Raw genomic sequence first — 12864 nt, 5'->3', positions numbered from 1 at the left:
TGTATACCTTTGCTTACTTCTTTCTTCTCCCTGCTGATGGCCTCAGACTCTCCAGCTTCTTGCCTCCAAGTGGGACTGGGTCAAATTGAGGAAGTTGCCAAGGCTTCTATTATGCAGTATCATGCCTCTTCTTCCCTTACCCTAGAAGTTACCTCTTCATCTGGGCATCTATAATACGACATAGGTTGAGGCTGGTGAATCTCTAGGAGTTTTATCTACAATGGCCTCTGCAGATCAGGTATTCACACTATGTTCAGCACTGATATGGTGAGTCTCCAGAAGCACACACTGGTACCAAGTTGCCTATGAAGAGATGAGTGAGCAGGCTACAGTTAGTAATACAGTAAGTTAAAGCTCTAGTGAAGATGAGTAGTGGGATTAGGCCCCAGTAGCTCCTGTATCATCAGAGTAGTCAAGAGAGGGAGGTTCAGTCTTAAGAAATAGAAAAAAAAAGTTTTTTTAAAATCTTTTCTTTGACTCCCTAATGTTTGCCCCTCATCTGGTATTTAATACCAAGTACTATGAAAGATATAATCATGTATATTAATTCAAGAAACATATTAAATGAAACATAGTTGTAAAAAAAAGTATTTAGCACAATGCCTCACATATAGTAGGTGCTTTATGATTGCTTATTCTGTTCCATATGTATTCAGAATGGGCTATATGTGAGGCATTGTGCTAGGCACTAGAATTAAGAGGACCTTTATGAATTTTTCTAATCCAGAAGATTTTGATCTTTGTGTTGTGGGCTCCTTAAGTGTTGTGATGAACAGAATGTTTGTTCCCTACATTTATGCATAATCTTTTTTGTTTTCCATTCTATTGTGTTGTGGAAACATTTATTTTATTCCTCAAGTTCAGAACAAAATAAAATTTAAAAATAATGAATAAAATGCTAAATTAATAAAAATAAAGATGTAATTTTCCCTCCATCAGATTTCCCATAAATATTCTAAAGTTGGTCTGTGGAGCCCAGGTCAAGAATTCCTGATCTTCTCTAACTCCTTCAATTTATAGAAAATAAAACTGAAGCCTGGGGAGGAAAAATTAATTGCACAGGTAGAAAGTAACAGAGCTGAGATTGAAATTTAGGTCCTTGGATTCCAAAGTCACTGTTGAAGTAATTTATATTTAGTAGGACTGGAATATGAGCACTGTCATTTATACCTGTGTCACCTGAAGTCCTTAATATACCTCAGGCAGGTCATTGAAACTTGGGTTTTTTATCTATAAAACAGGTTGGACTGGATGATCTCTAGGGAACCTTATAGCTCTAAATTCTATGACCCATGACCTCCGAGGCCATTTCCAGTTCTTAAGATTCTGTGATCTCCAGCTTAGTCCAAAACTCAGTGAAGATAAAGAGTTTCTTACTTGTGCTTATCTGAATCTCCCAGCACAAGGCTGAGTGAGTATTAAGTGTTAGTAAGCATCTGTCATTTACCTTACTAGATTGTCTGTGCCTTAAGGAGCATCTGCCTTAGGCCCTGCTATTTTTCTTTTTCTTCTTTTTTTTTTAAAGCTGTGCTCATTGAATTGAGTTCCTGGTGTCTCCTCTCCCTTTCTACTCCAGCCTTCTACCAGGGTCAGGGATGGATAAGTTGTCAGTATTTCCATGAACCCTTTTGGCAAACACAATAAACAGCTCCATCTCTTGAGTACCTTAAGGAAATTGCCTGTTTATCATCATCCAGAAATGCTTCCTTTTACATCAGCTCCAGCCCTGGTCTTCATAGATGTAGGCTGTGCAAGGCTGTACATCCCAGTGTCAAATCAAGGCTGGGGAATATTTAAATAAATTGTGATATGTAAATAGAGCAGAATATGACTATGCTGTTAAAAATAAGCATGCTGATTAGAGAAAAGTATGAAAAGAATTATATGAACTGATGTAAAATGAAGTAAATACAGATAAGAAAACAACATATGCAAGGACAGGAACAAAGTAAATGGAAAGAACCACCGCAAAATAATCAAAACTGAACTGCAAAATTCAAAACAATTTGATTTCAAAGGATAGATGTGAGAAGATGCTTCCTTCTCTCTCTAACCCATTTGGCAGTGGTAGGGGTCCATGAATGTGGAACATTGTGTATAGTGTCAGGTTTTTGTTTTTTTTTTTTTGATATGTTGATTTATTTTGATATTGCTGAATTTGTTTCTCTTCTTTTTAATTTTTTAAAAAAGAGAGATAGCTTTCAGGATGGAGGAAGGATACAAGGAGAAACCAAAGATGTGATTAACGATCTATTTTTAAAAATAAGGAAGGCTAAAAAGAGAATGAAAAAGAAAGGCCAGGGGAGTGGCAACTTGGGACTCACTGGCCATCAGAGGGAAACAAATCTTTGAGGAGTAGAAGAGATACTTTTGAATGAGACAGACTTAAGATTGTGGGCCAGCATTCACCATGAAGGGAGCATTTAAGGAAAACAAGAGACTCAGAGTGATGTAGCCAGAGGAGATACATGCTGGAAATTTGCCTATTTATATATCAACCAGTGCTGTGGTTGAAGTGACTCAGAGAGGGAAAGGACCTTGCCTAGAAGGTCTTACTTAAAATAAGTTGTGTCCTGTTCAAAAGGAGTGAAAAAATAGAAGGGAACCCTAGTTCCTTTCCTTGGGAGCTAAAAGCTGTGCTGTAAATTGAATGGCAAATTTGAGGAGGTAGGGGTGGATTCCCTTTGACTTTAGTGAATAGAAATGAGTTCAGACAGTCATTAAGAGGAGCATAGAGTGCTGGCTGTGTATATGTGCCATCCTGATCCAGGAACCTTAAGCAATCTGGCACAGTGGAAAGGGTATTAACTAGTCAAAAAAATCTGACTCTAGTCCCAAGCTCAGCTGGGAAAAGCAGTACTGGAGCCTTGTGCAAGTGTCAAAGATGGTTGTCATCTTATCTGTGTGTAAGTCTGCACATGTCCATGGGCTAAAAACTTAGCTTTAGTGCCTTTTTAAGTGTTATTTTTTAAAAAAATGTTCAATAGTATTTGATTTTTCCACATACATGTAAATATAGTTTTCACCATTCATTTTTGTAAGATTTTGTGTTCCCATGTTTACCTGTATCATGCTTGCTATCTGGGGAGGAGAGAGGGGGGAAAAAAAGGACAAAAATTTGGAACCTAAGTTTTGCCAAGGTAAATGTTGAAAGCTATCTTTGCATGTATTTGGAAAAATAAAAATTTGTTTAATTTTTTCTTCCCTTCCTCCCCAAGACAGCAAGAAATCTGATATAGATCAAATATATGCAATTCTTTTCTAAACATATTTCCATATTTGCCATTTGGTGCAAGAAAGTTCAGAATAAAAGGGGGAAAAAAAACCTGAGAGAGAAAAAAAAATAAACAAACAAACAAAAGGTGAAAATACTATGTTTCCATACATATTGTCTCCACAATTTTCTCTCTGGATACAGGGATGGCCCTTTCCATCCCAAGTTTATTGGAATTGCTTTGCATCACCTCATATTGAAAAGAGCCAAATCCATCATAGTTGATTTTTGCATAATCTTGTTACTGTGTAAAATGTTTTTTTGGTTGTGCTTACTTCACTCAATAAGAAAGTCTTTACAGACTTTTCTGAAATCAATAAGTTTATCATTTCTTATAGAACAGTAATATTCCATTACATTCATATACTATAACTTATGCAGCCATTCCTCAATTGATGGGCATCCTTGACACTATAAAAAGGGTTGTGACAAACATGTGAGTACTTTTCCCTCTTTTATAATGTCTTTGGATACAGACTCCATAATGGCATCCAGTGCCTTTTGACCAGCTAGTGCTGGCCCTGGTGTTCTGTCCTGGGGACACAGAAGATAGAATATTTTATTTTGTATGTAAATCAGAAGAATTGCACATATTTAACCTATATTGGATTGTTTGCTGTTGGGAGGATTCGGGGAAGGAAGAAAAAATTTTGGAACATGTTTTCCAAAAATGAATGTTGAAAATTAACCTTGCATGTAGTTGGAAAAATAAAATACTATTTTAAAAAAGAAGACAATTTAATTCTAGGAATAGGCTTTGATGGCCAATGAAGATTCAGGCCAGCCCATAGCAGAGACAGATTGGAATTATAAAGATAGTTCTTTGGGAAACCAGGGGACCAAAGCTCCCACCAAAAACAGGCTTTGCAAAAACATGTAGTAATTGGGATCTCTGAGTTGGTCCCTGTGCTTGCTGCCTTGTACAGAAATGGACCCCTCCTGATACCTCATGCTACCCATTGAAAGTAACTTTGACCATATGTGACTTCTGTTGTATTAGTGAATTTGATGGGAGTGGTAAGAGAAAGTGCCTGTGTCCTTTATTGCTGGAGGCAAAGACCAAGAGTTTAATTGTCCTCATCACACTTCCAGTGTCCAGGGACAATTCCAAGTTCTTTGTTCTTGGAGCCCCGGGCCAGGAATTTGCCCTTTTCATGGTATTTCTGTCTGTAGAGCTCTCTGAATTATGTGTTTCTGTGCAGGGTGAGGGTTTTATTGAGGGTTAGAGGTTCCAGAAAGGGAAGTAGTACCACAAAGAAGAAGAAATCATCTTCCTTCCACTGTTGAATGACCTATAACTTGATTGCCCCTCTGGGCAACCTTCCCTGGATGGGAAGGCACATACCAATTGTCAGGCTACTTTTCAAGTTGCTCAAAAGGCATCTTTTTGCCTGACACTGATTCTATCAATGCTGGTGCACTTCCTCCTGATCATTCTGCATTGCATTATATTAGATGTGGAATGCCCCACAAGAATGGTTTTGATACCTAAAACCTTCTGCTTAGAAATGTTTTTTAGGACTGTTAGGACTACTGTCCCTCTAAGCTAGGAAGGAAGGAAGGAAGGAAGGAAGGAAGGAAGGAAATGATTATTTCTTAAGTGCCACTTGACTAGACACTTTATTGTCATTTTACATTTTACAAATATTACAAACACTGGATCACTAAATTTTAAACTCCTTGAGAGCAGGATCTGTCTTTTGCCCCTTTTTCTATCCCCCAGTGCTTAGAACAATGCCTAGCACTTAATATTTTTTGAGAAATTCTCACTACAACCTTGTAAGGTAGGTGCTCTTTTACTACCTGCATTTTGCAATTAAGGCAACTGAGGCAGACAGAGATCAAGTAGCTTGCCCAGGGTGACACAAATAGTAAGTGTCTGAGTCCAGATTTTAATTTAGATCTTCCTGACTAGAGACCCTGAACTTTATTCACTGTACCTCTTTTTGGAGTTTTGGAAGTTTGGTGTATACCAACTGCCTCTAGGAGACAAATTTAAGGAGGTAGAAATGGAGGGTGGAGGAACAGATATGTAAGGAAGAGCAAGCAGGAAGGCTGGTTTGGCAAGACTTTAGGGCAGGGGTCCTCAAACTTTTTAAATAGGCCAGTTCACTGTCCCTTAAACTGTTGGAGGGCTGGGCTATAGTAAAAACAAAAACTTTGTTTTGTGGGCCTTTAAATAAAGAAACTTCATAGCCCTGGGTGAGGGGGATAATCGTCCTCAGCTGCCGCATCTGCCCCCCTGGCCGTAGTTTGAGGACCCCTGCTTTAGGGTATGTGAAGGAGGATAATGTTTAATAAGGCTTGAAAGGAAGATTGGATCCAGAGTTTTTGAAGGGTTTTTGAAGCCCAGAGTTTGCATTTGACTCTAGCAATAATATGGAGTTGGTGTGAAAAGGTTTTATTAATCTAAAAATGTTTTTAAAATGAGTTTATTATTACAATTATGATAATAATAGCTAGCAATTACATAACACCTTAAGATTTATGAGGCACTTTACAAATATTCCCCTTTTTATTCTCACTACAACCCTAGAAGGGAGATGCTATTATTATCCCAGTTTTACACTTGAGGCAATTGAGACATATAGAAGTGACTTGCTCAGGATCATACAACTAGTATCTGAGGCAGGATTTAAACTTGGGTCTTCCTGAATCCAAGCCTAAAACTATCTCCTGTGTTGCCTATTATTTATTATCACTGTCATCATCATCATCATCATTAATATTTTCTCTGAAATATTTCTTCTTCAAACATACTAGCTGCGAGTTGGCTTTCATAAGACACTATTAGAGCAGCAGCCACAGACTATAGATACAGAACAGTGTTGAATCACAACTGGCTATTCCTGTGCTGAAGTTTTCAGCATGAGATACGACTCTGAAGTTAGGGTCAGACATACAAAGTAGATTTTAAAAAACGCACCAGCTTCTTTCCTGGAAATAAGAGATTTAGAAGTAGATGGAATCGTTAGATAAAATCTAGTCCAATCATCGTTTAAAGAAACTCAGGCCCACAGAAAAGAGTTCTTTTCCTGGTCTTGCATAGTGAGGTAGTTACAGAGAGAGCTAAGACCAGAAGCCAAGTTTCCTGACATACACTTCAGTGTTCTTCCTAATGCTGCTTGCTGTCTAGACTCTAATGCCATTAAAATGGGATCTAAACCCCATAAAATGGAACAATGGATTTTTACCATTGACCTTGCTGGGGTGATTGTAAGTAACTACCTTGGAAAGAGAGAAGAAAAAGATGACTAAAGAGGGGGAAAAAATTACTTCCCGTCATTGTTTCTTCCATCACAGCTACCAGCAGCAGTGACTGGGGAGAAATCTTCACCACTAATGGCCAAAAAAGTTACAGTATATGAATGTGATGCTATGCTATTGTAGAAATATATATGGTGTTTTAAGAGGCAGAGTACTCTGGTACAGGCAAGAACTCACCTGAACCCTCCTAAATTCCCTTCCAAACAACTTTAAAATAGCACCCCAAATTAGTTTCTGGAATGGCAGAATCAACAGAAAGACAGGGTAAAATATTTTTTTTCTACTCCAAGTTAACATAGGATGTCAGCAGGAAAAGGTCTGTTACACTGGGGTAGTCAAACCTGGAGTGCAGTGCAGACCACACCCTGACAATCCCAGCAGCAAGCCCTGGAGGTGGCTGTAGCAGTTTCATGAGCTCTCAGCCCACAGACAGGGAATGGGTCAGTCAAGACTCTGTTCCATTGCCCATATGCAGTTTCAGGTCTCAGTCCAGGGCAATGGGAAGCACTAGAACTTGTGGCTGCAGGGGAATAGCACCCTGGTCACAGTTACAAGGCAAAGAAGAGTGTAATTGCTTACGAGGGAGGAGGAGCCCTTGTCACAGTTCAGGGCAGACAGAATACTTGTGGTTGGTCACTTATAAGGGATTGGGACCTTGGTCTCAATTGCAAAGCCGAAAGGAGCCTTTGTGGCTGCAGGAGAGCAGAAGATCTGATTATAATTCTAGGCTCACTAGAAGTACAAGCTTGTAGTTACAGGAGAAACAGTGTCCCTGCTGTAAAGACCAGTGCACAGAGCAGAAGAGCAGTGATCATACCTCTCATTAGATCATACCACCTTGAAAATACTAAAAGTTTAAAGATTCCAAGAACTAGCTCTGAAAACAGTAGCACAAAAAAGCCTAAAACTTGGCATGATGCTCCCTACTATGGAGAAAGGACAGAGGGAAATATGTTGTTAATCACCATAACTGTGAAGGAAATGAACTGACGAATAAAGTGAAAGTAGATAGTATAATAGATTATAAGAAATACACTTGAAATAGGGATGCACACAGTAAAAATAAGGGATTGGATCAGAATTGATCGTGCTTCAACTGAGTAAAAAAAAAGCAGGAGTAGCAATTATGATCTCGGATAAACCAGAAACAAAATTAGACCTAATTAAAAGAGATAAGCAGAAAAACTACATTTTGCTAAAAAGTTCCTTAGCTAATGAATATCAATACTAACATATGCACCAAATGGCATAGCCTCAAAATTCTTAAAAGAAAAGTTAAATGAGTTATAGGAAAAAATAGGTAGCAGAGCTATGTTCATGAGGGACCTCAAAATTCTTAAAAGAAAAGTTAAATGAGTTATAGGAAAAAATAGGTAGCAGAGCTATGTTCATGAGGGACTTCAATTTTACCCTCTCAAAACTAGATAAATCTGGTCATAAAATAAGAAAGAGATTTTTCTGGAGAAAATTGAGTGGGAATAGAAAAGAGTATATATTTTTTCTTAGCTATACATAGCACCTGCACAAACATTGACCCTGTATTTAGGCATAAAAACCTCACAATCAGATGTAGAAAAGCAGAAGCATTAAATGCATCATTTTAAATCATTACACAATAAAATTACATTCAATAAAGAGCTATGGAAACAGTAAAAATTAATTGAAAACTAAATAACTAATCCCAAAGAATGAGAGGGTCAAAAAAAATTGTAAAAACAATAATTTAATTAATGAGAATGACAACAATGAGACAGTATATCAAACTTTATGGGATACAAAGCAGTACTTAGGGCAAAATTTATATTTTTAAATGTTTATATCAATAAAATAGAAAAAGAGCAGACCATTGAATTGGGCTTACGTGTAACTAAGAAAACTAGAAAAAGAAAAAATTTAGAATCCCCAATCATCCACCAAACTGGAAATTCTGAAAAATCAAAAGCGAGATTAATAAAATTGAAAGTAAAAAAATCATTGAAGTTATGAAGGTAGGAGCTGGTTATGTGTATGTGTGTGTGTGTGTGTTGGGGGGGGAGGGCTGGAGGAGAGAGGAAGAATAGAATAAACCATTGATTAATTTGATTTAAAAAGGAAGAAAACCAGATGATCAGGATTTAAAAAAAAAAGGATGAAAACCATTATTAGGAGCTATTTTGCCCAATTATATGCCAATAAATCTACCATCTAAGTGAAATATATGCATTTTTTTCAAAAATATAAATTGCTGCATTAACAGAAGCTGAAATAGAGTACCTTAATAGCCCTGTCTTAAAGGAAGAAATTAAATAAGTCATAAATGGCCTTTCTAAGAAAAAATTTTCAGGATGAAGGATTCACAAGTGAATTCTACCAAATATTTAAAAACAATTCCAATACTATATAAGCTGTTTAGAAAAATAGACAAATTCCTTTTATAATGGAAATATTCCTAAATCAATACGATTGAAAACTAGGATCTTGGTCTCAGTTGCAAGGCAGAAAGAAGCTCTTGTGGCTTTGGGAGAGCTGAAGATCTGATTATAATCAGAAAACTATAAATCAATTTCCTTAGTGAATATTGGCGCAAATTTTTTTAAAAATATTTTTATTTATTTATTTAATAGCTTTTTATTTACAGGATATATGCATGGGTAACTTTACAGCATTAACAATTGCCAAACCTCTTGTTCCAATTTTTCACCTCTTACCCCCCCACCCCCTCCCCTAGATGGCAGGATGACCAGTAGATGTTAAATATATTAAAATATAAATTAGATACACAATAAGTATACATGACCAAAACGTTATTTTGCTGTACAAAAAGAATCAGACTCTGAAATATTGTACAATTAGCTTGTGAAGGAAATCAAAAATGCAGGTGTGCATAAATATAGGGATTGGGAATTCAATGTAATGGTTTTTAGTCATCTCCCAGAGTTCTTTCTCTGGGCGTAGCTGGTTCAGTTCATTACTGCTCCATTGGAAATGATTTGGTTGATCTCGTTGCTGAGGATGGCCTGGTCCATCAGAACTGGTCATCATATAGTATTGTTGTTGAAGTATATAATGATCTCCTAGTCCTGCTCATTTCACTCAGCATCAGTTCGTGACACAAATTTTAAATAAAATACGAGCAAGGAGATTACAGGAATATATTGCAAGGATCATATACTATGATCAAGTGGGAGTTATACCAAGAATACAAGATTGGTTTAATATTATGAAAACTATCAGCATAATTGACATTAATAACAAATGTCAAACTAAAACAACAATAAGAATCATAGATTTTTGCATAGATGCAGAAAAGCTTTTGACAAAATACAACACTCATTCCTGTTAAAATGGAAAGCATAGGAGTAAATAAATAAATAGTATCCATCCAAAACCATTGTTTATTCAACCAATATGGGGAGGGGGGGAAATGGGATGCTAATGCATTGTTGGTGGAGTTGCAAACTTAACCAAACATTCTGGAGAATAATTTGGAATTGTGCCCAAAGGAGCATAAAACTATGCATATCCTTTGACCCAACAATACTATTACTTAGTCTATATCTCGAAGAAATAACAAAGAAATATGTCCCTATGCAAAGGGACATAGATGTACAAAAATACTGTATGTGATTGTGGTAGAGTACTACTGCGCTATAAGAAATGAGCAGGATGCTTTCAGAAAGATATTTATGAACTGATATAAAGTGAAGTAAGGAGAGCCAAAAGATACACAATAACAACAATATTGAAACACTAATCAACTGCAAATTGACAATTCTCAGCAATAGAAAGATCCAAGCCAGTTCCAAAAGACTTAGGATGGGAAATTCTGTCCACCTTTCTATATCAAGTTGCTTGCTTTCTCAGGTTTAGAGGAGGGAAGGGAGGGGAAGAATATTGAACAAAATATATTTTTTTTAATTTAAAAGTTTTATATGTAATTGAAGGGAAAAAAAGGAATATATGGTTTACTCTTGTGCTGGAATCATAAATAATGGTTTCAGAAAATCTAGGAAGGCTTTTATGAACTAATGAAGTGTGAAATAAACAAAACAAGGAGAGTATTTTATACAATAACAATAATATTGTAAGACAACTTTGAAAGAGTTAAAGAGCTCTGATCAGCATTGTGACCAACCACAATTTCAGAGGCTTCATTCTACCTGCCTTCAGACATAGAGGTTTTAGACTACTGATGTGTGTGTGTGTGTGTGTGTGTTTATGGAGAGAAGTGGTAGGGAGAGACTGGGGGTCTAAGTGAAAATAAAATTGAATTTAAAAAGAACATTATATATTACCATATTGATGTTATAGATAGGATCATTAAAGGTGGTAGATTGATGAATTATAATGAATAACTTCAGTTATTGAAGATCTAGAAGGAAGCACTTTCCATAAAGAGGTAGTAATTCTCTCTGTAGAATGCTGCATATACTGATGGATCAGGCCATCCTCAGCAACGAGATCAACCAAATAATTTCTAATGGAGCAGTAATGAACTGAACCAGCTATGCCCAGAAAAATAACTCTGGGAGATGACTAAAAACCATTACATTGAATTCCCAATCCCTATATTTATGCACACATGCATTTTTGATTTCCTTCACAAGCTAATTGTACAATAATTCAGAGCCTGATTCTTTTTGTACAGCAAAATAATGTTTTGGTCATGTATACTTATTGTGTATCTAAGTTATATTTTAATATATTTAACATCTACTGGTCATCCTGCCATCTAGGGGAGGGGGTGGGGGGGGTAAGAGGTGAAAAATTGGAACAAGAGGTTTGGCAATTGTTAATGCTGTAAAGTTACCCATGTATATATCCTGTAAATAAAAGGCTATTAAATTTAAAAAAAAAAAAAGAATGCTGCATATACTTACTATCAGCCAGTGAATTGACTTTGAGTGTTGCTGGGATGAAACAAGCAGGGAACTGAATTAAAGGGAAAACACTATGGTACAAATAAAAAAGGCAACAATAAAACATTAAAAAAAAAAGTCAATGACAAAAAAAGAAAAAGCCTCACCCTTGGTATTTGCTTCTTGTGAAAATGCTGATGTCAAATGAGAATGAGTGGGATGAGGAAGCTGAACAGCTTCTACACCCAATGCAGAAACTGCTCTTTCAGCATATAGCTGGTTACTTGTCATCCTCTGACAGCTGAAAGGATTTCTTTGTCAGTTAAGGCTTGAACAGAGATAAGTGAGCATTGTTGCTCAGAATATCTTGTGGACTGGGAAATTACCTCGGGCAAAGGCTTTCTGGAGGAGGTGCCCCTAAAAGATAAGAATTTTGACTAGGGAGAGAAGCATGGAGGGTGAATGTTCTGTCCAGGAGTGTAGTCAAAAAGGAGGATTTTGAGGAAATTGAGAAAATGTGTTTGAACTGTTCCTCAGACATTGATTGTGTTGATCCCAGATCAATCACCTGAGCTCTGTTGGTTTCAGTTTCTTCCCGTGTAAAGTAGGGATAATATTAGAATTTCTTAGGGTTATTGGGAGGATCAAATATAATAATAAACCATAAAATTTGAAAACCTTGTATGACTGTTGCAGTATTAATTTTCTCTTCTTTCCCCTTTCTTCAGTAATGCCCCTGTAACAGCCTTCTGTAGAAGGGAGCTCTACAGCAAAGAGTTTTCTCAAGCTAATGAACCCCTTCTTTTTCAAACAATTTGTTTTTCCCACTTTTACCTCACAACCATTCACCTCTCCATTTTCCCTCCTTACCCTCTATGACCCGGGCCAAGGCTCAAGGGACTACTGCCTCAAGGGGTCAGACAGAGAGAAAGGGAGAGACCTCCTCCTGGGATTTTGTTGGGGACAGTCCAGGATGGCCATTTCCCTCTCTCCATTCCAAACCTAGACATGGTACCTTTGGCCTTCCTTGCCCTACTCCCACACTCTTATCTGCTCTCTGGCATTCCCCACTGCCCATTACTTTCTTAAAGCCCTGATCCTTATCTGCACTGTCAAGCTGGTTCAAGCTTAGTGAACCAGACCCATTGTGCTTTCATACCTGGCCCATCTCAGCTACATTTCTTTGCTTCCCCTCCCCTTGTGGAATTAGCCAGCCTGTCCTCAAATATCCCAAAGTGAATAGACTCTTTTGCTCAACAGTCTGTCTGAGACAGTTACCAGTCCTTCCTTGTCTTCCTCTGGCCATTCTATGGGTGGCAAGAATATGAGGTCCAAGGATTCCAAGTAATAACCTAATACCGATGACTCCTGGGGTCACAGACTGTTAGAACAAGAAGGGGTCTCATAGGGTATCTCGTTCAGCCAGTACCTAAGCAGGAATCCCTTCTGCAACATTCCAAACAGTTGGTTACCCAGTCTCCATTT

The 12864-nt window shown here is 37.3% G+C and overlaps 1 protein-coding gene across 2 annotated transcripts in view; it reads left to right on the top strand.

Moving 5' to 3' along the window:
- Nucleotides 1–12864, top strand: part of ANXA6 (annexin A6) — a 67667-nt gene that overhangs the window by 13423 nt on the left and 41380 nt on the right. The window lies entirely within an intron of this gene.

This window comes from Sarcophilus harrisii, chromosome 2 (genome assembly GCF_902635505.1).
Source record: "Sarcophilus harrisii chromosome 2, mSarHar1.11, whole genome shotgun sequence".
Taxonomy (NCBI): Eukaryota; Metazoa; Chordata; class Mammalia; order Dasyuromorphia; family Dasyuridae; genus Sarcophilus; species Sarcophilus harrisii.
The sequence above is the reverse complement of the archived record's forward strand: the minus strand, read 5'-3'. Positions and strand labels throughout refer to the sequence as shown.